Below are 27,347 nucleotides of genomic sequence, written 5' to 3' on the forward strand. Positions count from 1 at the left end.
CAGCTTTTTGCCACTGGGAAGAAAAATAAGTGACAACAAACACCATCTAATGAATAAAGTGATCATGTTTTCCAGCTTTGATGAACAAATTATTCATTTCACTATGCTCAGTGCTGATGAACAAAATAGTCTGTATTAGAGCTTTTCTAGTCTTGATGACCACTCAAAGCGCTTTACAGTTCAGTTTATTTCCATGGGGCTCAGTATCTTGCCCGAGGACACTTCGGCAAGTGGATGGGGAAGACTGGGATCAAACCGCCAACCTTCTGGTTAGATCACGCTTAAGTGTGTTGGAGCAAACGCAACAAATCAGAACAAATGGATAATGTGGAGCTCGATTAATTTGAGTGACCCATAAGCACATGTAGAAGACCTTTTATCCTAAATAAAATCTGTGGCAGCACTCACACTCTCCTCCTGTCTCTAACTCACAGTGTATTTTAATCTATGTTGTAACAAGGGCATGCATGGTTATTTCTAAACACCTTTCAATGTCACTCGAGGGCTTTATCCAGTAAAATAATCAGATTAACACTTTTTAATTGTGTTTTAGATAATTGTCATTCTGTTCATTCACAAAGGGGAGAGGCATACGCGACACACGGGCTGAGACAGAGAGAAACGGGGGAGGTGAGAGGAGGAGACAAGGAAAATGCAAGGATGGGATTGCAGAGTAAAAGAAAGGGATGAGATACACCAGTACACCAGTATACTGCCTGTTTACACCGACTGTTCAAGGCAGCAATGTTGCGCCTTAATTCTGCCTCATCGTTCTGTATAAAAACTATGAATATGGAACTGAGGGGTGGCATTATGTTGTTCTGCCTTTATGACAAATCAATGTTCGTGTAAAATGGAGAGCTGGAATTATAACAGACACTGACTCATGTGATTCTTGAATGACGACATAAGGGATCTTGTTAACAGTAAAATAATGGGGCTCCTGTCTAATAGGGGCTATAAAAGATGGAGAATATAAATACTGAGACTTAAGCTGCTTTCAGACATACACTTAATTTGTGAAATTATCAAGAGGGGCTGTAGGTCAGAACGCAAATGTCTGAGACTGTTGCTATTGACATTGTCCCCGGTCAACTAAAAGTGAGGGTTGGTCATGAATAAGTTTGAGTGTGAAAATATCAGTAAGAGGTGATGTTTACATGGAAAATTCCTCAGCACTATACAAGCAGAGTCACATACACCCTCTACTTCTCTAAGCTTCCCCTTTAACTGAAATACTGTCCATCATTGATTCATTCCAGTTATTTATAATTTTAATCAGTTTTAAGATGCTGTTGACAAACTCTTTCTGTATCAGTTTTATGTTAAAACCTATAAGCAAAAGAAGGGACTGTGTCCTTGGCGCCGCTGTAAGGCTTTTAACGTGAAATATCTGCTGCAGTAATATTTTTCATGACAGTATTTTAACATTGAAGGGATAAATGGATAACAGCTGTAATAAATTGGTAAATGAAAACAGCTTTTCTAAAGACAGAGACACAAAGTGGTCAGAGTCTTTTGTTACACCAATGACAGTAGTGCTGTGAAAATGGACAGAATGTTATGTTGATTTATCCAGGCCAGGTTCTCTCAGGAGTTAAAGTAAATAGAGGCCTCAGCTACTATTTGAGAGTTCACTGGATAGAAACAGTTAGAAAAACTTTCGAGGCAACTTAATGCACTACATTTTTGAATTTTTAGGCCAATTCAATCTCGCGATTTTTAAGAAAATCAACTACAGTTGTTCTCATGAATTATCTTCATCATAATTAAAAAATGTAACATTTTTAGTTCTGAATGCTAAAAATTCTGGTTTCAACACTCACCAGGGTTCAGCGAATTTAACCAATATTTTTCATATACATAGAATTTGCCATTAACAATTATTTTTGCCAAATGAAAATTAAAATGAGTGCAGACTGAACTGAAACACTCAGCTTTAGGACGTTGCGTTTCCCTTGAAAAGAGATGAGAGGTGCTGAGCAAGTGGACACAAACCCCTGCAGAAATGATCAGTCCCAATAGACTCATAGTCATAGACTGTATTAAAAGATGGATGATGCATCTCCACATCCTCCTCTTACAAAAATGAAGCTAAAGTATCCTGGATATTTTGTGCTTTTAATGTAGTTTGTAGCATTAGTCATTTAGCAGTAGTGATCATGGTGTGGAGCAATACCAATGTCCTGCTGATACATGAGCTCAACTAACAGCAAGTCAGTCTCTGTCGCTGTCAATCATGACATTTTACCATTTTTTTAAACCATCAAATAACTAATTAAAACCCAACTTATTAGTAAAAAAAACAAAAAACACACCAGTGTGATAAGAACTACCTAAATTGAAAGAAACTATCTTTGAGATAAATGTATGTAATAAGTAGTTGGACTTTTTAGTTTGGTCCATGTCCCCTCCGCTATGAAGGAGGTAGGGTTTGTGACAGGTACTACAGCTAGCCACCAATCTATGCCAAAAAACCCTGCAAACTTGCTCTTTAGTAGAGAAAATACTTTGCTACATTTACAAAGAGCTGAGCAATTTCAAATTTTTTACTGTGAGAAAGATGAAATGGATAAAAATGAAATCCAATTTCAGTGTGAATGCAGACATTTTTAAACCTAAGGTGCATTATGCTTGTAATCCAGATATAATCCTCATACAAAACAGGCTATTCTTGGATATACGAGGCCACAGAGAGACAGCAGGAATGAAGTGAAGAGGATCCTTGGGCCCATGCGTGGGTCTGTATCTGGTAGAAGGAATCTTTGACGCAGGACAAATCTTTGACGCAGGAAAAGAAGGAGAAAGTCTGTCCGCGTGTCAGTGAGGAGGAAGGTTTGTTGAAGAGAAGGCCAATTCTTGACAGGAGGTCACCACACTCAATCACTTCATATCAACCTCACATTACACATCTAATTTGCCTCTCATTCCACTCCCACTCCTCCACTGTCATTGTCCCCAAACTTCTTCCCTCTTCCCCTCATCGTTCTCTCCTCTCCTCTCTTCACCTCCTCATCTCCTCCACTTATTGCCCTGAAGTGGAAAGTTCCGGTATCATTAAGGGAGCTGCATTCTGCTGTTTACAGCACAAACATACTGTTGTTGTTTCAGTATGACCTTTTGCTACCATGCGCCACATTGGTGTGCAAAGATGCAAAGTAAAGTGTTGAGGATGAATCATAGTGTGCCATTCAAAAGCCAGCTCTTGTGCTTACCTGCCGTAGAAACTGAGCATTAGCTACACATCATTTGTTTAAGTGGTAATGTGTATTGGTCAACTGTCAAATTCATACTCCAAACAAATTAGGGGCAACGAATACCAAAAAGTAAGAAAGAAGAAATCATACTCTTTAGTCATCGCTTCCTCTTCCACTGTGCCATAGTCAGATCTTGATTGGGTTCACTGGCCAATCACAACCAAGTTTCAACCTTCAAATTAAGCTAATGTCTAAATGACTAAATATAACCTCAGCAAAGGGCATTGCTGACATGTTGCAGAAGATTTAATGCCCAGTTTGCCCAGTACACGAGACAGGGAAGATGTAGTGGTGGCAGGAGTAGAGGACAGACCACGAGAGGCGGAGGAACATGAGAGCAGCATTAGGGTTGGGCAATGTCAACGTAATTGGCTGTCGGTTGGCGCTGGTTTGGGGGCACTAGAATAAAATACTCCCATATAGCTCAAAACTACCAAGCTAAGTCTAAGTAGAGAAGTGAATGCTACTCTGTGTAGCTAGCTATAACTCTGAGGTCGTTTTGCTGGTCTCAATTGGCAATAACACAATAATGGCAACATTTCTTAGATTATACTACGATCTTTTGTGTTTTTTAAATATATAATTGTGAAAATTTGAAATGCTATATTTTGTTGAATCAGGAATACGGTGTGTTACAGTAAACCATTGTAATATTTACTTAATACATGTCTAACAAACAATGTAAGGCGAGTAAATAACCAGAATTTTGTTTTTCATAGAACTTTAGTTACAAGTTGTTTATCTAGATGTCACTTTATTGAGCTAAATAAGTTAACGTTAATAACCTAAAGTGCTTGTGATGGTTCCTATTAAGAATACTTCCCATTAATTACTATCACGGTCAAGGAGGTTATGCTTTCATCAGTGTTTGATTGTTAGTTAGCAGGATGAAAAACTACTGAACTGATTTCCATGAAATTTTGTGGAGGGGGGGCATGACCCAAGGAAGACCCCATTAAATTTTGGAGCAGGTCTGGGTGAAGTGGATCCATTCATAGTTTTTTTACTTTCTCTCACATGACGGGATCAGATGTTAGCACTAGCGGATGTATGCCCTCTAAGGGCACCTTTCGAGGATTAAAGATGATTCACCACACTGTGATTGCAGACAGTGCACATTTTATGGATTTGACACAACCAGACGTCTGTGGCAGACTTCAACTCACTGCTATTGACTGACTCCACCTGCTACACACACAATAAATGGTAAGTAAAAGTCTAGGCTGCTTGACTTTAAACAGCATATATTATATTGTCTGTTTTCAAGACAAAAAGGTATTTACAAACTATCTTTATAGAACTGGGACAAGGGAGAACTGCTCCCTTGTCCCAATTTATCCTACAGATGTGACATAACAGTATTATCAACAATAAAAAAATGAGCCAACTCTTGCAGTGTACTTTATATTTTTCATTAGTTGAAACATTTATTGCACTCATTTCTTTTCTTCACATACTCACATTGTGGATCATTGGAGACCAGTCCAGTGTGGTGCCCAGAGAGTTGCAGAGACTTTTGGAAGCACAGGTGTGCACACCTCACTGTGTCGGAAGTCCCTCTGTTGGTGTGACTTAAGTGGACTATGGTGAAAAGGACTTCATCCCTCTACTCCAATCATCCACTGTGGGGACAACACAAGCAGATCAGCAGCCCCAAGTGTCACCATGAAGGAGAACCTGGCATTATCTCCAGCAGCCTTCATGTTTTCTTATCCCAGCCTAAGGTGAACAGTAATTGCTTTGATACTGTTTACTGTTTCACTGCTTTTGAATTTGACCTTAAAACAAATTTTAAACCTCAACATGTTCCTGACTGTCAATGTTAATGTTGACTTCTATTTTATCTTTGATACATAACTGTAACCTTAACACTAATATAACAGCACTTCTTTCCCATACCACCCCATAGATGCTGGCCCATACTGGACATAGCTGTAACCTATTCCCATTTCAATAAATGCTACTTATATTTACTGTATACATTTGTCTTTAATCCTGACCAAAAGCTTCAAAATTTGAAAGGACTGATTTATTAATTAAATGTATAAACGTTTAACCCTTTTGCTAATAGATAGCAGTGTAGTTTAAGTAGAAAGTGAAAATACTCTCACATCAGAGCCTCATATTTATGATGTTCTGTGAGTATTTTCCCTTTCTACCTGAATACGGTATAACTAAGGAGTGGAGCACCCAGCACCAGAGCCTGAGAAGGTTTTGGAGAGTTTTCTGATCGAAGTCCAATTGAACAGAAGAGTTTTCACACATCCAAACAAGCCAGTGGTTCAAGTGCTGGTAAGAAGGGCTCGAAGTGAAATACAAAGAAATACCTGTAGTTTTGAAGTTCCCTAGAAGGTAACATTTATTTGTGATTTTGTGACCCATGAGAACATCTGTCGGGTATTGCACACAGCTATTGTCACGCAGGGCACCAGACCTCTAATTTGTAGGCTAACACTATTTGTTGATGTAACGGTTTCCAGACTAGTAAACAAGTAGGCGGCACAGTAACTCACTGCCCTTTGCCATCTTTTCAATTACATCATCTTTGTCAAGTGCCATAAGACTCCTTCTCTGTTGCCACAACCAAAACAGTGAAAATATGATATTTGCAAGGGCTTTTATTAAAAGATTCTACATCAGATTGTCCTGATATTGTCTGTTTGACCATCTGAGGGGTTGACCTGTCATTGTGAAGTGAAATTAGTATGTGGAAACAGGTTGTTTCTCACTGAATTTAGGTTTTTCTTCATCATAACAACAGTTGTAATGAGAAATCACACATTTTTTAAGTGTCAATTTTCTCTGAAATAGTTTCACACACAGTCACACACACTTTTTTATCATTAATTTGAATTATTATTTATCATTCCTTCATTGAGCTCCATTAGTTTTGTGTATTAAAATTTACAGGAAGGTCTATTTTATTTTGAAATCACTCTAAAGCACTAAGAACTAATGCTTAGAAACAATGCGCACTGTGAAATGAGTGGGGGTAGCAGAGCTGGGATAACTTTGGCTGCTATGTTCGGCCCCGAGGGACGTCACGGCCAACGTGATTACGTCAGTTACATCGGTTGCCAGTTAAGTGGATTTGAAAGGTCCATCAACTCATTCCTCCTTGCTATATTATTGCTGGTCAAGTTATTAGATCAAGGCCAAAAAGACCATCAGGCCACCAGGAAATGTCCCAGTGCTCCCAATGTGCAGTCTGCCACTGGTTTAGGTCACCACTATGTTTCTAATCATCATGAAATAGAAGAATAACTTGATCATATAAGAATGTGTGTTACTCATTTTACAAAACTATGTTTGACTACAAAAGCAACATTCAGACAAATTCAAGGCAAATCTTGCATTTGCAAAAATATACATATTGAAGGTTATAAATGGTTCAATGATCTTTAAATGGATGAAATGATGTGTAACAGTTGTAACAATAATTATAACGATAGAACCTATGGATAAGAACCCAGTCATAATTTTTCTTCTTTGCCCTTGGTTAAAAAGTAAATGGTCGTCACAGCCACGTCCTTCAGGCGTGTCCTTCCGTAATAAAAATTACAAGAAACATAAAAAATATGACATTATTGCAGAGTAACTGGCTGTTATTCATAAAAGAGGCTTGTGTGTTTAAGCTTTTAAGTTGTGTAGATATTAGACTCTATATTTGAGTGTGGCTTTAAATTTAACAGGGTACTACCAAGACAAGTGGAGAGTGACTGTGTCAGAGTGGGACTATATTTTAAACTGCATTGTTCACTTTATATTTGCATGTTTGACTTTTATTTATATTTTAATATTTGTTGCTCTGCTGTATGTTTTACTAGTTTTTATATTATTTCATGGTTTTATGGATTTGTTATTTCATATCGTGTGTTTATGGACTTCGCATGTTTTGCTTGGACAGAGGATGAAGTGATGATAAACGGCTGGGATTAAATAGACCACACCCCTCACAGCTCAGACTGGCGGACACAGGACAGTGTTTCCTGTATAAGTGTAATTGGGACAGGTGTGCAGGAGACAGGACCGGAGCGAGGAAGACAACATGAGTGGGACTGGACACCAAATCACATAATGTGATGTGATTTGACAAGTGTTTTTCTCATCGCTATAAATTTAAACTGGATGTGCCGGGAAAGTGTCAGCAGATTAGGGTTGATGGGGCAAAGTTGAGCCGTGTTTCTAACTATAAGTTAAAGTTTAGAACAGTACTGAATTAAAACTGTTCCGTGATTCATTTTTCATGATACTTCAGCTATATAAATCAAAAAAACTCTAACTCCTATTATTATTTTCAGACAGTATTAACACGTGTTGTGCATTTGCCGCTTGCACTTATGCATCTTGTGCTATGTTTTGCTTTCCTGTGTTATATTGTATATATTGTTTAATATTATTCATTCTCTTTGTGACAGTTTTTTCCCTGTAGACATGCTTTTAATGACTATGCCAAAGTGTCTGTTAAGGACGGATTTACAGAGAATTTTTACCAAAAGGTTTTCCAAGGGTCAGGAAACATTTTGCACTGCACCGGATATAGTTTCTGACTGATTTGATTATTCAACACTGTCAAATTTTGTCTGTTAATGAGAAATGAGAGGAGGGGAACTTGCTGGTGCAGCATGGGGACACTGGAGAGCTCATAACTGTATTAGATATTACCAACACGAAATATTTTTGCAAATTTGGTGCAGTGGTTTAAAGGCAGCGCTATTAACTGTTAAGCTAATGCAAAGCTGACTGGGCTGAAGTACTGTAAAGTGGCCAGGGTGTGAACAGGCATACAGAGCGGTGATTTATTAAAGGGAAAATGTGAATAAATAAGTGGTGAAACATAACACGTCTGCATAACAATTTTTTCTCTCGACTATGATTGTAATTTCAGCTCATAGTGGGTCCAGAAATGTATATCAGATGTGAGTGTTTGTGGGACACACACAATCCCTCACATAACAATTTACATGCATTTTAATATAAGGAAAGCTGAACGTCTGGTCCAACCTTGGTCATTTCTTTCAAAGACAACAGTGTTGATCAGTGCATCGAAATTAAAAATCTTGATGTTGCAGAGCTGGATTTGCTCTCGTTCATGGACACATATATTTTTGTCCGGAATCAACAGGTCGTGCTCTCTGCCACAAAAGTTCTCCCCCTCTGTCGGCTGTGGAGAGCAGTGACCACAGAAACAGCACCCCCCATCCCAAGTCTTTCAGGATGGTCCTGTTGTCTGTCGCAGGAAAGAAATCCTCCTCCTGAGTTGCTCCTGAATGTGTTTGAATTAGAGATTACATTTCAGGCTCCATGCAAGCTTGTATATCTATTCTCCTTGGATTGGAGGCAGGATATTTGTGATATTAATATATATATTGTGTAAATTAGAAATATCTGTTTAATAATAGTATACATTTTATTTCATGCCCAATTTTGCCATCACATATTCTTCATCCTTTGTGTGTTTGTGATCCTCGAATAATCGTACACTCATTGAAGTGTCTGTTACAGGCTTCGTAATGATGACGATGTTTTATGGTCTATGTGGTTGTGTTATTGTGGTCAGAAAACCGTAAAATAGATTTTTTTTTCTATGTGTGATTTGCGGATGTAAAAATCTTGTCCTCTACTTTTGTACTTGAGCATGTGATTTAACAGGGTGAAAATTGGCCTATAAGGAGGAAGAATCAGTCTGCAGCCCATCTCTGATCCATGCTTTCTCTTAAGACAAACCATTGTCCCAAACAGTCTTGGAAAACTTGGTAAATTCAGACAAAGGCCATATTGTGATGACTTGACGCATCGTTTCTGAGTGGAGCACAAGAGAAAGGAACAATGGCACAATGAATCCCTATTTTCACAAAGCTTAAAAAGACCCAGGGAAAGGAAATTTCTGGGGGAAAAAGATGTTCAAATTTAAAAATGGGACACTGCATATAAGCAATTAACACCATTCTTCTTCTTTCCCTTTGAATCCTTGAAGAAAATACTGTTGAAGAAAGGATACCAACGGTAAATTTGGTTGTAGGAGAGAGGTGACCTTGTTAGGTAATTAACATCTTATTCTGAGTTTAATTAGACAAACTAAATCAATTCAACCTAACTATGAAAGGAGGGCGCCTCTGAAAACAGGGAAGGGAGAAGGAAGGTAGATTCTGTTTTAATTGTATGAAAGCATTAAAAATGCACCTGTTCGCCGGCAAATTGCCTCACTCATGAAAATCCACAGGGAGATACAGGCCCTATTCAAAATAGCATCAAGTTGTTAAGATAGCTATTTATGTGCTTGGGTACATGGAAAAGGAAAACAGAGGAGGGGGGGGGGGAAATCCAAATTATGTTCCTTGTTGTTCACACTCCCCCTTGTTAGGGATTCTAAACAATGCCTGAGAAACTTTTTAGATTTAGCGCTGCATGTCTCTGTTGGCTTGTCTTCACCAGCCAAACCCTGTCTTAACCCCCTTTGGTGTGCAGCGAACAGACTCAACCTCCCCACAATCATTTCCTTTATGTTTTCATCCTCTCTCTTCTGCATCTTTCTGCTCCCTCCTCCTGTCTTCTCTTGAATCCCAGAGCTATTCCTTTATTTGCATCTGGTCCAAAAATAAAATAAAAAGGGCCCAGTCTCTCATCAGGATGTGCTGAATGACAGGCCAGTGACAGGAGACTGTACATGAATCATAGATTCATCAGAAATTTAATTGAGATTGGGTGCAGAGGTCATGAAGTTAATGTAGCAGGGAAGCGCTGGCCTCGTAACCATGATTGATAGCGTGAGAGTAGCCGCTCGACACCACACTGGCACTTCCACACTTGTGCATGCCTTCAGAGTGCGTGTGTGCTGGTGGATGACATGTTGTGTGGTGTAGTGGCTGATCTCTGCATGTACTGTAGTTGACAGCTGTATTTACTGGTCACTCCATCCTGTGACTCCGTGCCTACACTGTGATGAATGCAGTTGAACAGTCAGATATGCTTTTGTTCATAATTGGAAACATTCCATTAAAATGTGGCAGTTTCATATATGATAATACAGATTTATTGGTGTTATACAATTTTATTAGTGTTGATATCAAGGTTTGTTTGTATGTTAAATTTCACAGTGGAGACAATAAAACTGTGTACAGAGAGAAATTGCTGAAAATGAACTACAGTGCGCCATAGATGATTGCCCTACCGGGATAGAGACTAAAACTAGGTTCAAAACGAGTGTTTTTACCAAACTTCTCAGGTTCCTGCGGTTTTACTTTACAGGGGCTTTCAGTTGCATCTCAAAGACCAAATAAAACATTAAAAAAACCTTTTTGTTGTTTTTTTCAGGGCTCGCTCTGCAAACCATCCGCTTGAGAAGACAGAAGAAGACGACATTCAAAAGAGCTCAGAAGTGGTTGAATTAGGTTAAGCTCAGCAGATTTAGGTGTCTTATCTGTTTCATGTTTAAAGTATTTTTACATATTGGGAGCTGTTGTCATTTATTCCTGTTAACTACTTCTTTGACTATATATTTTTTCTATTCACTTTCTATACACGCTTTCAGTTTTTTATTACATTTTTCTGTATTGTGTATTATCACAGGTGCACTTGTTTTCTTGTTTTTTACATGATATGTCCTATTTAAAGAGAATTTACAGATATATACTAAAATAATCAAAAGACATACCACTGGACTGACAAATTTGTTTTCTTAAACTATACCAGTGATTATGGGACCACACACAAATACTTTGATTTGTCTCTATTAATTTCAGAGCTCATCTTGAGTTAAGTCTCTGATTCTGTCCATGATGTAAAGTGATTATCATCACTTGGACAAATGTAAACAAACAGCAGATGGAGAAAGCAAAGTGCTGGTTTACTGTGTAAACCTGTATTGTAGTGTTGAAGCTAGCTGGTGGCTGGACGACATGCAGCAGGTACTGGGCATGCACTAAGCACAATTGAAATAGGCCACAATCAATGCTTCAATAACGCAACCCTCACCTCCTGGCCCTCCCAAACACAGCCTTTTCTCTGCTTTTCAAAAAAGAAGACGAGCACAAAGCTGAGCGAGAGCAGGGGAAGCGACGTAGAGACAGAGACAGAGACAGAGAGGAATAAAGAGGCCAGGCCACCATGAAAAGACAGCCAGTGAACAAAACCACTCCACCTTGCATGAGACGAGCTCCGATTGGCAGTGCTTCATCCGGCCTCAATTATACCGACTAATTAGAGTTTCACAATTTTCTTGTTTGAAGTATAAAGAAACGACAATGGAGGTCATGTGAAAAGCTCAAATGCAGACTGTAATGGCGTAAAAAATCCAAGACCTTAATCCAACACAACCGTGTACCCCCTATGATTGTATGGAAGACAGACTGTAAAGAACAGAATACGTTATAGTGTCAAAAAAAAAAAAAATCTCCTTGACGCCTTTGCTCCCACCATCCATGATTTCTTTCCCCCTCTTTTTTTATTTTCCAGCCTTTTTTTAATTTTATGCCATCTGGCCCTCTCATCTTCCACCATAAAAAAAAGAAAACTAATTCATGTTCCGAGTCATCCACATGATGAATAGTGCAGGTCCAGGTGCTGGTGGTGTAAAAAAGGAAAGAGAAGGAGAGAGGAAGAGGGAGGAACGGTCTGATCTCTGCGATGATCTCTGGGAGAGACAGAGTAGAATAGAAGCAAAATTACATACTGTGTGTATTAATAACGTTTGTAAGCCACTATCAACAAGGCCTTGTTTTTAAGTATTTGTTCAAGCCCAAATACACTATGAGATTTATATCTCAAATAATAATCTAAAATGTTAAAGATCTAATGGGCAGAAAATATCAACCTATTTCACTTTGTTTTCAGTGGAGTGGAAGGGAAATTTGACATGGAAACAATGGATATTTTGAATGATTACTTTCAAAACAAGATAAAGAAATTAAGAAATTGTGAGACAATGTGAGCTAATCTGAAATCCAGTAAAGACTGGCACAAGTTGTAGGTTTGAAGTAAAGTCTATATATGTAAATGATGTGGTGAGATGAACTTTTACTCCTGTTGCCCTCAGTTTTCAGTTTGGCAAGTCAGACTGCTTCCTCTGTCTGAGCCTATGATCGTCTCCCTGTCTTTCTTTATGTTTTCTCTGTCTGCGTCTCTCTTATTCAGTTTCTGACTCTCTCCCTCCCTCCTTTCTTTCTCACTCTCTCCCTAAGAAGTTTTCTATTGAAGGGAATTCAATCACCATAATGAATCTGAGTGTGGGCAGCCATCTTCATCTTCTTCTAAAGAAATCTACTAGATTATGGAATTTTTAAGATGAATAATATGGAGAAGGTTCATTTCAACATGTGTGTACAGAATGTAGAAACACGTCTGCATCGACTTTGACATGTGAGCTACTTCTGTGTTTTTGTAATTCTGCAGATTCTAATTGGTCAGCATCACAGTATGTGAGACAGGCCACTGTTGCTGATGCTTTCTTCATGTGACTGCATGTATTTTCTTCTATCACCACATATTACCCTCATCCTTCTCTCCACCTCGCTTGTTCTCAAAGTGTTTGTCAGTGGCCCCCAAGGAGTTGCAAGGAAAATCTGAGGAGTTCAAAAGGATTAAAGCTGATTCTTTTTTTCATATTTAAATAAAGCAAACAAGACAAAACAATTTAACTAAAACAGATCAATCTAAGAAGGAAAAATCCGTCTTAGATTGATCTGTTTTAGTTAAATTGTTTTGTCTGGTTTCCCTGGTTCCAAATCATTCTTCTCTTACTTTACTTCATACTCTAAACCTGTGCTCTTCAATCATCCCACCTCTTGTACTCTGTATACTATTCCCTAACCCTGGATTTGTCAGTAATTATTCCAGTCCACCCTATTCGAACTAGGCATGTTTGGTACAGCAGTAGCCAGCTCTAGTGTGTTTCTCCCAGCTGCTATGCTGATGATACTCAGCTCTATCTGTCCTTCCCATCAGTCGACCCAACCACGGAAACATGGATTATGGAGGGGCACTCGATCTCTGTAAAATTGTGGCTTTCTGATCCCAGCCCCCTCCTCTGTTCACCCCCTCACTATCACCAACATATTTAGTTTCAAATCTGGGCAACGTGATTGACAACCAACTACCTTTCAATGAACATCTCGCATCTTTACAGCGATGAACACCACAAAGATCAGGACCTAAATAACTAAACATGCCTCAAGTTAATATTGCTACCCAACAGAGTTGTCTCTAGTACAGTACTGATGTCCGACTATGATCTACAAATGAACAAGAAGTCCTCATACCGTCACTGCGAGGCAGGAATTCTCAAACCAAGCTGCTCGGACCAAATCAGAATTCCATACGGTCTTAAAAACTGTTCTAAAGACCTTTTCCAAGACTACTTACTCACCTAACATAACCTTTCTCTTCTCCTCTCTTTTCCTCATGTTGCTTTGGACTCAATTGAGTGTAAAAGACCTGTTCTGTGTGTATTGCCTCTCGTCCAATGTCAGCTGGCTTCCTGCTACCATAAACAAAAGTGGTCTAGATAATTGTAAGATGGAAAGATGGATGGATGAACCTATTATAAAACTCTTTATATTTACATTCCTCTTGTCCAAACGGTTGGTAACTGTGTGAAAGTACAGACGTTTTACAGGGCAGCGAGGAAGGAGACTACCAAAGCATCATTTTGTGTGCCAGACTCCTCCAAAACGATGAAGGTGAGGAAATACCACAACATATCACCCGCGAAATGTAGCTCACCCACAGATATATCCTCAAAAGTAATCCCAATTTATTTGGTAAGGAAGGGGAAACCTTAACATTTTCATAATATGAAAAATCCAATATCGTTTATAATTCTAAACCTCCATTACTCTACACTACCTGCTTACATCACACTGTGTGCCATTAGCCTACAACAATAGCTGGCTCTGTACCACCTAAACATTCTGCTCAATAAACCCAAAGAGAGACTGGTGAGCTGCAGTGGAGATGCCAGGACTGGCTGTGGCTGTAATGAACTCTTAAGACCTGAAAATACTGGCTGTGTGTGTGCTTGTAGGACAATGTAATAGCATGAGTATGTGCATGTATGTTAGACATGTGGACTGTCAGTGCACATAAAAACACACATATGTACATTTATGGTTGTAAGCGTGCAAGTCTGACAATGTGTCTCTGTCTGTATGTGTGTGTGTGTGTGTGTGTGTGTATGTGTGTGTGTGAGAGAGCATGTGCGTGCGTGTGATCGAGCCCAGTAGCTCAACGGTGTCAGGGCTGAAAAGGTTGTGGGATGAATGAGAGCAGAGAATCAAAGAGAGATTACACGTCTGACCATGTATCATCCTCGATATATTGAACGCAGCCTTTGTGGAGATGGGGGCCGCTTATAAAAAGTGGCATTGTGCGGCGGCTGAAAGAGCGTGTGGGCTCAACTCCATGACTAATCTGTCTCCCCGCATTATTTTATTCAATCTTCCCCCGACTTTATGTCTTCGACATTTTTGCTACACTCAGTAACTCTGAGTTGAATGGACAATTTTAAAGATTTTTAAAAGGCGTTTGCTCTGGCCCTACATTGAGGGAACAAAAAAAAGACTATCTCTTTGTTTCAGTGCATAATTTATGACTAAAAATGGTCCTCCGACTAATTCTAGCAGGCAGGGTAAAGTCTTGAGCACATTCTCTTTAGACTCAATATTGAAAAGAGTGTTGAATTTCTAAAGGGAAACATTTGATAATGCATAAAAGAATTCCCTTTTTCTTTCTTGCCTCTATAACCCACTTCACCCTACCAACTCACTTAGACAAAAAAACTTATATTCACTGACACATTCACACAATCATATGGACACACACTCACTGGTACAATTCACTCTCTCCATCTCTCTTCCTTTTCTCTTTACACTGTGCTTTTCCTCCGAACTGGAAAAGGATGTCACATACCCATGTGACTCTGAATGACAAAACCAGCCAGAGTCACAACAAAGAATTGTATGAGGAGATTTAATTGCAGTGAGCAGTTGGAAAATCAACTTGCTTATTTGCTTTTTGAAAATATTTTTTAACACAGCATATCTACTACATGCCATTTTCTAAGCTCATTCTAAATTTACACATTAAACCCTGAAATACGATTAAGCGGGATGTTTGAATCTACACATTATGAATGTATAATAAAAATATTTAATTATATTAAACAACCATATGCCACTCATACAGTGGCATATAATATTCTTCTTATTCTAACTTAAAATGTGGTGTTTAATTTAATATTTCCCACAAATGTAAATAAATGCAACTGTTATATAAAGAGGCATGAAGGAGACAAAGAGAAGTCATGGATAACATTTCTCAGAGCCATGGGACAAAAAACGAATGTATGACCTTGTGGGGCTTAAATGGGACATTATGCTACTTTTCTGCCCCATGTGTTTTATTTCAAGGGTTCACTGGAAAATGTTCATGAAGCAGATTTTTCTTTTCTCTTTCTCCTGCTACATCAAACAGTCAGTTTTTTGTCCTGTCTCTTGGAGGACCATATCCCTTCCCCAAAAAAGGCTTTATGATTTCATGGTGTGGGTCTGTCCATCCCACTCATGAGCACGATATCTCAGAAACACCTCCTTTCAAATTTGGCACAACGTTCACCTGAACTTAGGGGTGGAACGATAAGAATTCTGTCCGAGGTCAAAGGTCACCCTGACATCACATTTTCACACACATTTCTATTGAATAAAATGAGTAAAGATTGACATGATACATCCCAAAAGGTCAAAGGTCAACTTTACTGTCATTATTTTCTGCAAAAACACTTTCAGGCCATTATTTAACAACATAACTTATGAACATGGGGGAGAGCAGAACACACTGACAACGACATAGTGAGACACATCCAGGTTTTTAAAATCCATTAATTGGCCTTTGAACTGGACATTGTTTTGTTTTTGAGAATATAGGACAAGATGTTGAATATCACTTGTATCTTTGAAGGTCTTCAGCACAATTTATGTAACCAACTACCAGTAGATGTTAGCGGGGGTTAGTGGCCACCAGTGGATGGTAGGGACATAGCTTATCTTAGCACCTTAGCATCATCAAGTGTTTTGACCTTGTAATCAATGATACAGGCTGGACTGGAGGGTACGCTGGGGCTAAAGGTAAATCTGACTGGCTACTGGCTTTAATGACAGTACTATGAAAGCCATGTGGTCAGCCAGTAGATCAGACATCATTACCTCTATGCCTTTTTAAACTTAACGCTTTCCCATTTTAGTACATAGGACAAGATGGAGAATATCCCTTGTACCGTATACCACACTAATTAATGCCTACCGCCAGTTGATGTTAGCAGATGTTAGTGATGACCAGCGGACGTTAGGGACATATCTTCAGTTGTGTACCTTAGTGTCATAAGGTGTCTCGGCCTTTTAATCACAAGACACCCTCTTCTAAGGCAGGCCCACCGCAGGTTGACCAGACCTGGGTGCATTTCCATAGCATCAAGGTCAAGATCTGTTGGTGGATGTTGCAATGAAACCCCTGCAGCCAACATCCACAGGGCAAACTATTGCTCTCTAGTCCCGTTGCTCTGCCTCAAAGGCCATGTCTGCATACCGCAGCCTTTTCCTCTCATTCGCTTCATTTTGTCCTTGTTCATGTTATGAGGAACACTCAGGCCTTTCCAAAGCAACTATCAAGCATTCTCTTGCAATGTCGCAAAAAGAAAATGTAAGTTCTACTGGTTTGGAGCAAACAAACACTGTTGTATAAGAAGGTGGTGGTATAAGCTATGTTATGAATGGCTGTAATATAAAAAGTATAAGAATTTGCTAAAGTTGTTTGCCTACCCCAAAAGACCTAGAAGAAGAAGCAAAACTAGTCGCCATGACCCTATTAATCAAGCGTAAAACCCCTTTTTTTTCATTAATATTCTTTAATGTGAATATACCCACTGTTGAAATTAAATGTGAATTGAATGTATTTTCTGACTAGATTGTAGAATGCCTTGCCTGAAAACCATTTTCACCTTAAAGTGAGATTATAGCTTTTGAAAGGGAAACATATCACATTCTACTACTTACAAATGAAATGTTAATTTCATATGCGATAAAACGCACCCTTGCTCAGTTCAATGCACTGAGGAGTTGTAGCTGGACTTGATGTGATGTGATGGTGAAGAGGCCATCGAGAGAATCAAGAGTTTTCCTGGTGGAGCACAGACTGAGCAGGCGTCTCAGTGAGAAAATACATGAAGCATCGGTGAGAGACAGAGAAGGAGGGAGAGAAAGAGCAGTGCACTGTGTCGTGGTGATCAGCTCAGTCGAGCAGGCTGATGGTGAACAAGCCACTGAGGTTCCCTTTGTCCCATTGGTCCACCTTACCATTAACATTTAAAACAACGCGACAGCAATGCACGGACTCTATTTACACGGATAACAAAGTTTAAGAAAAACATTAAGGCGGGGCTCCAGACAGCACAGGAACACAGCTCCCAGTGAGTCCAGTTAAATCCCAGTCAAGTTTGACAGCATTGACAGAAGACAGCGGGTGGAAGGAGTTTGTTTAGCAGACATTCTTAGAGCTTCTTTTTCTGCTTGAAGTTTCTGAATTTGACTACAGACGAATCCAATGAGGAAGAAAAAAACTAAACTGAAATGAAAATATGTCTGAATTTTCTGCTGTATCATCCAATTTGAATATTAATGCTGCACTATATATTTATATATAATTATATGTTGGCTACTATTAATAAAGAGTGGAAAATGAAACAGAAATACAAATGAATGCAATGCAAATTGCAAAGCAGTGAATATCAGCTACCTTACTTTACGTAAAAGTAATGAAATCCCCACAGAATCTGTAATGAATAACAATTAAACCATGACACAATGCTGCCACATGATTGGCTGAATTGATGATTTCATGAAAAAGCAGGTTTAAAGGTGTTCCTCATAAAGTGCACAGTGAGTGTAGAGGCACAGGGTTAGGAATGGCATATATAGCCCATCCTAACTATAAATTGACAGTTGTGCCGACAATGTGAGAATGGTGTGAGTATGGTGCGTAGTGGAAGTGCAATATATAGAAGCGACGTATAAATGTGTGTATGAATATGTGAATTTGACTCGTGGTGTAAAGTGCTTTGTGTGGTGATTTAGAAGATAGATGCTGAATAAATGTTTTTGGTACATCATTACATCACTGTTACAATTTAGAGGAGAAGTTCCAAAACCTTCCGGTGCCCCCCCATTGCCCCTGGAGGTGGTTTACGCATATAAAGGATATTGATTTGGGCTGTAGTATATAGAGCTATAATGCACATGTCGCAATGTTTCCTGTGTTGGTACAAATTAACCTGCTGCAGCTGATACTGCTGATTATTTCAAGAATCACCTCAGGGGTCATATGGGAGCAAAGTCATAAAACTGATGACTTTTTTTCATGGTTATATTTATTTATTATTGTTATATTTAATTACATTTAAAAATATATATATTTTGTATCAATTATGACTAAAATATGCTATTTTAATTGTTTTTGTTTTTGTTGTAATGTATTACCCCGGGGGGTCCCTAGTATAGGAACCACTGATTTAGAACGTAATTTCTTAATCAAACAAAACTTTTAAAAAAATTAAATGAAGATGTCAGTGAAGACGTTAATGTTCTCACATGCAAAAATCTATTTCCCAAGGCAAGAGACTATTGATTAAATGGAAAAGATTTCCCTCCACCACTACTGTCACATTGTCATCTTAGTCATTCTCCGTCTTTCCCTTTTTCTTCCTCTCTCTGATACACATGCAAAGAGACAGACGCATATAAACACACACCACACACACACACACACACACACACACACACACACACACACAAAACACTCCTCTTTACCTTCAAAAAGCCAGGGGAAGGCAGTCGGCATGAATAAATAGTCTAAGTGCTTATATTTCTATTCCTGCTCACCCAACTACTAACAAGACCCAGTTCACAGTCAATGAGCTACTTTGGCATTCATGAGGATCACTGACAGTCACTTTACATTCAACTGCAATCACAAACAGCAGAAAAAAGAGCACACACACACACACTCACACACACATAAAGAAATCTGATTACAAGAGGCATTCTGCAGTGCTTCAGCATTCCCCAGTGTTTTACCAAAATAAAACAGGCAATCCGAAGCCATCCAGGCGGTTTGAAGCACACACATACATGAGTATAGCAACAAGCAGGAAAACACAATTACCCTCACACAGTTAGAGGTCACTGGCATTAGGAGATTAGGGAAAGTAAGCAATCATCATTTAGATATTTGATGATGAAACTATTCTGTTAAATTGATTATAGTGGTGCACAGGGCAGGGTAGGGTGACAACCACACCTGGCGATGTATGGAGTGTGTGTTTGTGTGTGTGTGTGTCAGGGTTTTCTTATGACATGTCATAATGGGTCACACCTGTCCTCCATTGCTCTGTTTCACACTCCACCCTCTCTATGTTTTACAGTAATACTCTATAATACAGCCAATACTGTGTAATCTAAATGTTATCAGGTTCCATAAGATAATAACACACTTTTCATATGAATAGATAGATAAACAGTAGATAGACAGTAGATGGAAGTATAACTACAGGGAGTGAGGGAGTAACAGCAGCCTAGGGACAATAGTGGTAACACCTTATTCATACTGTGTAATAGAAGAAACTAAGGGGCACAGTGCATTGTGTATTATACTCTTGTCGTAAGGTTTTGTAAGTAACACCAGTGAACTGTATTCAGCAGTTAAAATGGTTGTATAAGGTAGTGAGATATAAAGTACAATCGTGTATGTCTGAAATGTCACAAAATGGAAATAAAAGGTCAACCACAGTACAACGACTTCAAATTTGTATTTAAGTACAGTTCTTGAGTGAATGCACAGTTTCAGCAAGTTAGTTCATTTCAACTCCTTAAAAGTTACAACACATTACTGATGACACTTTATATACTTTAAATGTACCACTTCACATTAACCAGCGATCAGTTAGAGTTAGTGCAGTTAACCCTAAATAGATGTTGCCTTCAAATTAACACTGTAAATAAACAAACCGTGAATATTTGCTTAACAAAAAACGTTTCAAATGCCTGCACCTCAGGTTGCAGTCATGCCCCAGGACTCAGTTCACCCTGAAGCTGAACCACCGCTGGAGCACAAAGAGCTGTTCACCTGTTTATTCAAAGTGAAGCTCGACTCCATATGCAGAACTCCTTACTGGTGAATCAGTTGTCGTGAACAGTGTTGGGGTTGTTACTCAAAAAAAGTCCCACATTACACACTACTCCTTTCTAAAAAGTAATGCCTTACTTTCCTTAATTACGTCCTGTACAAAAAAAACCTTTACACACTACTTGTTAGATTACATTTGCATTACTTTGCATCATAGTCTGAGATTATTTGTCATGTAATTGCCAGTAAACAATAGAACAGCAAATCTTACATATGCCAACATATGAGCAAATATCCTTGTGAGGAGGACATACACAAGATATTTGTCATGCTTTTCAATAAAGTATTGACAAACTCAAAAACAAAACTCAATTGAGTGGCTTGTTCACCAAAGCCTGACTTTATAGAATAATTCTCCAGTTTATCTGATGTGTTTATCACTAAAAGCAGTTGTTATATCTCATGAGAATAGGTCTCTCAATCTGTTCCTCCTTGGAGTTAGTAACCCTCAAATTTACCCCCAGCACTCGGGGTGATGTCATGATGGACAGATTTTTGACATTAGTAGATAGATTTAAACATTGTCAGATGATATAATACTGAAAAGATGTTTTCTAATTATAAATTACAGAAAGAACTAATTAAAAAACAGAGAGCCAATTTCATATTTTCTCACATTGATCACTCAACAAGGGAGTTGTACAGCGAAAACATACATTTGGTTCTAACTGTCTTAGTTATGCAGGAAAGTTGTGAATGAGGACTTTTCTTCTCAGTGTTTTTACCAGCAGCGCGTGTGTTTGTGTGTGTGTGTGTGTGTACTTCGACAGGTTTACATGCCTGTCTGTCTCCCAGCTATACCTGAGTGCTGTACCTGTCTGTCTGCCAGACAACAGCAGCAGCCACACTGGTATGGCTGGTAATTAGCTCATTTGTTAAGACCAATATTTGTTCACTATAACATAAACAAGAAGACAGTGAACCTCACAGTAAATCAAGAAGCTAAAAGCTGGCTCCAGAGCTGTGTAAGGCTGTAGCGCTGGGTGTTAGTTCTCTGTACCTTCATCTATATGAGACACTTTAGCACTAATCACAATCATTTGACTGGGTTAAATATCACTAATATTGATTCATGCAGGTATAGATTTCTTATATGAATTTGTTAAATAAGATAGAAAAGGAAATGACACCTGGACACTGAATAGATGCTTCAAAAATGCTTATCTGAGCACAGCTATGATTTTTTATTATCAACTAAGTATGTGAGCACATTTACCTTTTGCACAATAGTGAATTGACTCTGTGGCAACAGCAGACGTGACGCATTCTGGACTCTTAACCTCTTCTCACATCTGGACAGGAGCACACTAAAGAGAGCATACAACAAGTTGACCTGAGTCCTTTTTCAATATGTCCTCAGATGGCACCAATAAACGTAGCTGTTCTCTTTTTATTGTCTTCTTTCATCAGGCCATTCATTCGTTTGCTATATTCCTTTTTAAATCTTGCCATCATTATTTTACTTAAGGCTCCCTCCGACCATCAAGGAATAAGCGATAGAGATAATAGATAGGTGGATGGATTATTTTACTATCTGTCTTTCTTTCTTTTTTTACTTATCTTCTCTGTCTTTTCTTTTCTACATATTAAGTTTCTATCATTGCATTTGTTATAATTTGTATCCATATTTATATTGACTTCCTTTGCCATGGTTGTAAAGCACTTTGGCTCTACTCTTTTTAATGTGCTATATAAATGTGCTATATAAATAAATCCCACTTGACGTATCCTCTGATGGTCGGGGGCGAGAGGCGGGGTACCCCCTGGACAGTTCACCAGCCCATCACAGGGCCGACATACAGAGATCCAATGTTGTTAGGTGATGGTGGTTGCCCCACTGTGCCACCCATCATCAGAGTCACAGAGACAAGATTAATGTGTATAATAAAAAACAAAAAATTATGATTATTTAAAATAATTATTTAATAATTATTTAAAATAAAACGTTGTGGTGTTTTCTCCTTTTCCCGCATTTTTTTTTGTTTTGTTGCCATTTTCAAATAATGATTTCTTAAATTGAAGACTTGGGAAGGTGTTTTGATAAATCATCTTCAATCCAAAAATTTGAGCAGGTGATAATGAAAACTTTAAAAATACTTAATTTCAACCGTAAGATTATTGCTTAAATACGATGACTGAAGTGGTTGGGGTGTACTTTTCCCGGGGAAAGTAATAAAACATTCTCACCAACACGTACCAAAGCACATTCACAACACTAGCGCTGCTCTATCTGTTGGCAGCTTGAGATCTCAGTTAAAGCCCCGGAGGAGGCAGAGAGAAAAAAAAATGCTGGAAATACCCAGAGTTTAAAGTGCTAAAGTGAAGACTAAAACACAGATTTATTCAACAGAAGCCAAAGACCAAGGGAGAGTTTTAACACATTTACACTAGAGAGCCCTCTGAGGAGAGACACACTAGTGGGTGGTTGAGCGAGAGCTTATTTGAGTATGTAGTGTCTGTCTTCTTGTGTGTATGCTTGTGCGTGTGCCGCGTATGTGCGTGCATACTCCCAACGGTGCGTTCATTTCTCTTATCCGTACACCCACCTTTTTTCTTGGTTTCAAGACAATCTCCCAGGATGCCTATTCTACATTAAACAGTGCTTTGAAGACAATTGAGCTGAGACCCAGGCTGATCAAGGCTCCCTTATCCCTCCCAGCACATCTATTATCAAAGCCTCCGTACCATTACCGTCATTATACACTATGTATTATTATTATTATTTTGAAAATGCAGTGCTGAGAGCGGGCGAGAGATGGGGGGCCCCCGTAAACAAATCTATTATTGGTGATGAATTGCATAATAACACAGGCATAATGCCGTTCTCTCACAAAACTGGTGAAGGTGCTGAACTGGAAAAAGTACCCCGTCTGTAAAATTTGAATAAACAATGGGTGAGAAAGGGGGAGAGACAAAGATGGAGCGGTTGTTAGTTGCTGTGTTTTTACTTGAAAGCTAAAGACTGTACTGCTCAGTGCATACTGGTCTTGTGCTGTCATTTCTCTGTTTATTCTCTACCATCACTTACAAATCATGTAGATTTAAGAGGAAGCACTAGGAATAGTACACTTTAAATTCTGGCTTTGTTTGAATGTGGAAGAGCTTTCAGTGAAATGGTGTGACAGTGAGTGAACCGTTTGGAATTACCTGGTCATTAAATGTGATCTGATCTGCATTCAAGTCAATGCTATACAGTGACAAACAGTGGGCCTAAACCAACAACACAAACAAATGATTATCTTTTTGTCTTTGTTGAAAACTGCCATTAAACGTTCACAGTACTTCCCTTACCGTTGCATTGTTAGCTGCTTTGAGCCACTGCACCTACTGCAGCTCAGCCAACTGATTACCTAGCCAGCTAGTGTTGAATTCTGGGATACGTTGGCTTTGTCACCAGCATAATGAATCCTGGGATATCCTGATAAGATATCCTGGCACAATGGATCCTGGGATATGTTGGCCCAAGAAAGATCCACCCATCGGATGCAGGCATTTCTCACCCACGTTTCGGACAACCTATAGTTGTAACACTGTGACGCTAACGTCAAGCCCTTAAATGTAGCCTCTGAAGGATGTGGCCCCTGAAATGGAAGACATACACTTGGTGAGGCATATCCTTCATATGTGTGAATGACAATTTACCAATAAATGGTCTATAAATTTAGAAAATGTAAGAGATTACTTAAGGAATTGCTTTGTAATCCTTTCCAGCTTCATGCAAATCAAGGGGGGGGGGGGCTATGGCTGAGGGGTAGAGTGGTCGTCCCCAACCAGAAGGTTGGTGTTTCAATCCTCCGTCTTCCCCATCTGTATGCCAAAGTGTCCTGCCCCCCTGTCATGTTCAGATGTCTATGAGTTGTTAGCTGTTCTTCAAATCCTATTTCCATTAAAGAATTCTCAAATGGCGACTTTCAACACTTCTGGATAATTCATATCTTAGCCAAATGTTGTTTGTAGTCATATACAAAGTTTATTGTTTCAAAGCAGAAGCACTGTAGAGAAATTAAGGGTTTCTGTCCATTCTTATGGTGCATTTACACCAAATGTGAAGCAAATCTTTTGTGCAACTGAGATAACATGCAAAGATGATGCAAAGATGTAAAACTGTCTTGTCTTGTGGACCCACGCACAACAGCGTTTCGACAGCAAGTACAACTCAGCACTTGTTGTCACTTCCGCCAGTTGTCTTGCGGTTACTTGCGTTGCTGGCATGAGTGGAACAAGTAAATACAAATTATCATGTGACCAAACTTGTGTGAGTAACGCAACAAGAACATTTATTTCGCAGTTGGTGTGAACACAGCATAAATATCAAAGAACTTTTAATATTTAGCAATTACAGAAAGTGTTGAATCTGTCTTAAATGGGCTGACTGGAGCATTTCAAAATGGGCCTTCATACTAAAATATGAGCAATTATACTGATCAAACAGGGAATTAGAAGTAAAGGTCTGTTATGTTCTGCAGTTGAGGTCTGGTCCCTGTCTGTGGAAACACAATACACAGGTTATGTTTTTTAAAACAACATTCACTTTAACAAGCAAAGGAGATCTGTGTATGTTTCTCCCCCCAAAGACTTTGGTGACCCTGGATTCCCTCTAGCGCCACCATTAGGTTGTCATCTGTAGTTCAGAGGGAAATGTCTCAACACCTGTCCGACTCCTTGCCATGAAATGCATTACACACATTGACATTCCCCTAGGGATGAGTTATAATCATGTTGCTTATGTCCTGACTATTCTGTCCTCAGTGCCAGCATGCTTTTAGACTGTGGGTCTTCTTATTGTGGTTCTCCATTCCAACCAATGGTTTGGATTTCAGACCACGTAAGATCGCATTAGTTATTCAAGAATACATAGTATATTGCCATATGTTATATCAATCAATCAATCAAATGTTATTTGTATAGGCCATATTCACAAATCACAATTTGTCTCATAGGGCTTTAACAAGGTGTGACATCCTCTGCCCTTAACCCTCAACAAGAGTAAGGAAAAACTACTAAAAAAAAAAACTTGTAACAGGGGACAAAGAAGGTAGAAACCTCAGAGAGCCACATGTGAGGGATCCCTCTCCCAGGACGGACAGACGTGCAATAGATGCTACATTATATATCTATGTGTTATACATGGTGTGAAGTCAATGACTTTGCACAGAACAATCTGTTACATTGTATATCTTCTCTTACTGTTTAGCTATCTCTCCCTTATCTCTCCATCTTTTGTACTCTTGTAGGTCAGAGAAGAACAGGGAAGTGAACGAATGTGTCCATGTTCCTTTACGCACACTCATACACACACAAACGTACCAGCCAACACTCCCCCTGTGCAGACACTGTTTAACTATGCTAATTTGAATATATTTTTGGGTCAATTGTGCGCTCACCAGAGACGGCTTCCACGGCAACCCTTTGCCGAACAATTTAAATTTTTAATATTCCATTTAATTTATATGGGCCACCACTGAGGAAATCTGACAATGCCAAAAAGCTGCCTTGATTTTTTTTTGTTGTTTTTTTTGTAGAAAAAAATGTATATAAATCCCATCACCTGGTTTCTGCCCTTCCTCACCTGACTCCCTGCTCTTATCTATCTTCAAACCATTTCAAGAAATAATCAATAAAAACAATTATGAGATCCAACTCGAGCACCAAAGCTCTTCTTCCTCATCTTTTGTTTTCCCTCTCTCTATTTCTTTCTCTCCCCACTGCTTTTATCCTCTTGTCTCCCACCATCCTCTCTCCTTGGTGATTCACTGGGTATAATATTTAATTATACTCTATAATTTATGCAGGTTATCAAACTCTGAGCGCATCATTTTATGTACATTGTGTAAATTGCTTTTTTCTCTCTCCCTCCCTGGCTCTCTGTCTCTTTCCGTCTTTTCTTTTCGAGTCTTTTTTTTTCCTCTTGGATGGGAGGAGGGTAAATTCTTTGCAGGCATAGACAGAGATATTGAAGCCTGGGTGCAAATGTGAAATGAATAAACAGGCTGGATCTCTTCTTCAAGGGCCTAAATGAGATCTGCACAAAATAATTTAAACTAGGCCCATTCATCAAGCCCAGCCAGGGAGTGTGTGTGGCAGCGGCCTGTCTATGTTGTCCATACTGTATGTGTGTGTGTGTGTGTGTGTGTGTGTGCGTGTGTGTTTTCCATGCCCCTGGCAGTGGTGGTAGCAGTTGTATCCTTCTGTAGAAACACAGAATGACAGAGATTTAGAGTGATCGAACAAATACTGGAAATGGAGGTTTTATAGAAAAGTTTAGAAACATGTGATCCATTCATTATGTATATATTTTTTCTCATAATAATATACCTGCATGCACAGTATATTTTTTATACAAATATTATCCTACCGTGTCCACGCTGTCATTTTGCTGGCCAAATGCTGTACATAGAACTTGAAGTATTTAATTGTCTCTCTAACTGCCCAGTCTGGCGGGTGACCTTTATTGATTTATCCACCTATGACAAATTTTACAGGCATCCGGTACTAGTCGGGTTATAATTCCGGACCCTGGCAGCATGCCTGCATGTATTGTAGCTGTTACCCTGCAGAAGGAGCCTCCTTACTAAGATATGTAGTCTGATTTTCAGTCTTAAAATCCTTCCCTAAATCATTTACAATGGGCTGTCACAGCACCAGTGTATCTCCATTTGCTCACAACCACACTGCACGATTTTTCTTTAATCAAGTGTCAGTATCAAACTTGGCAGAATTAGTCAGATCTCTGTTTTAATTATGGAGAAAATAAGACTTGAGCCAACAGCAGTCTTAAATCATGTTATTTACATTGGATATGATAGCAGTCATTTCATTAAGACTAATACCACAATAAATGACTTGATGAGATGTCCGTGCAGT

This window comes from Hippoglossus hippoglossus, chromosome 3 (assembly GCF_009819705.1).
Source record: "Hippoglossus hippoglossus isolate fHipHip1 chromosome 3, fHipHip1.pri, whole genome shotgun sequence".
Classification (NCBI taxonomy): Eukaryota; Metazoa; Chordata; class Actinopteri; order Pleuronectiformes; family Pleuronectidae; genus Hippoglossus; species Hippoglossus hippoglossus.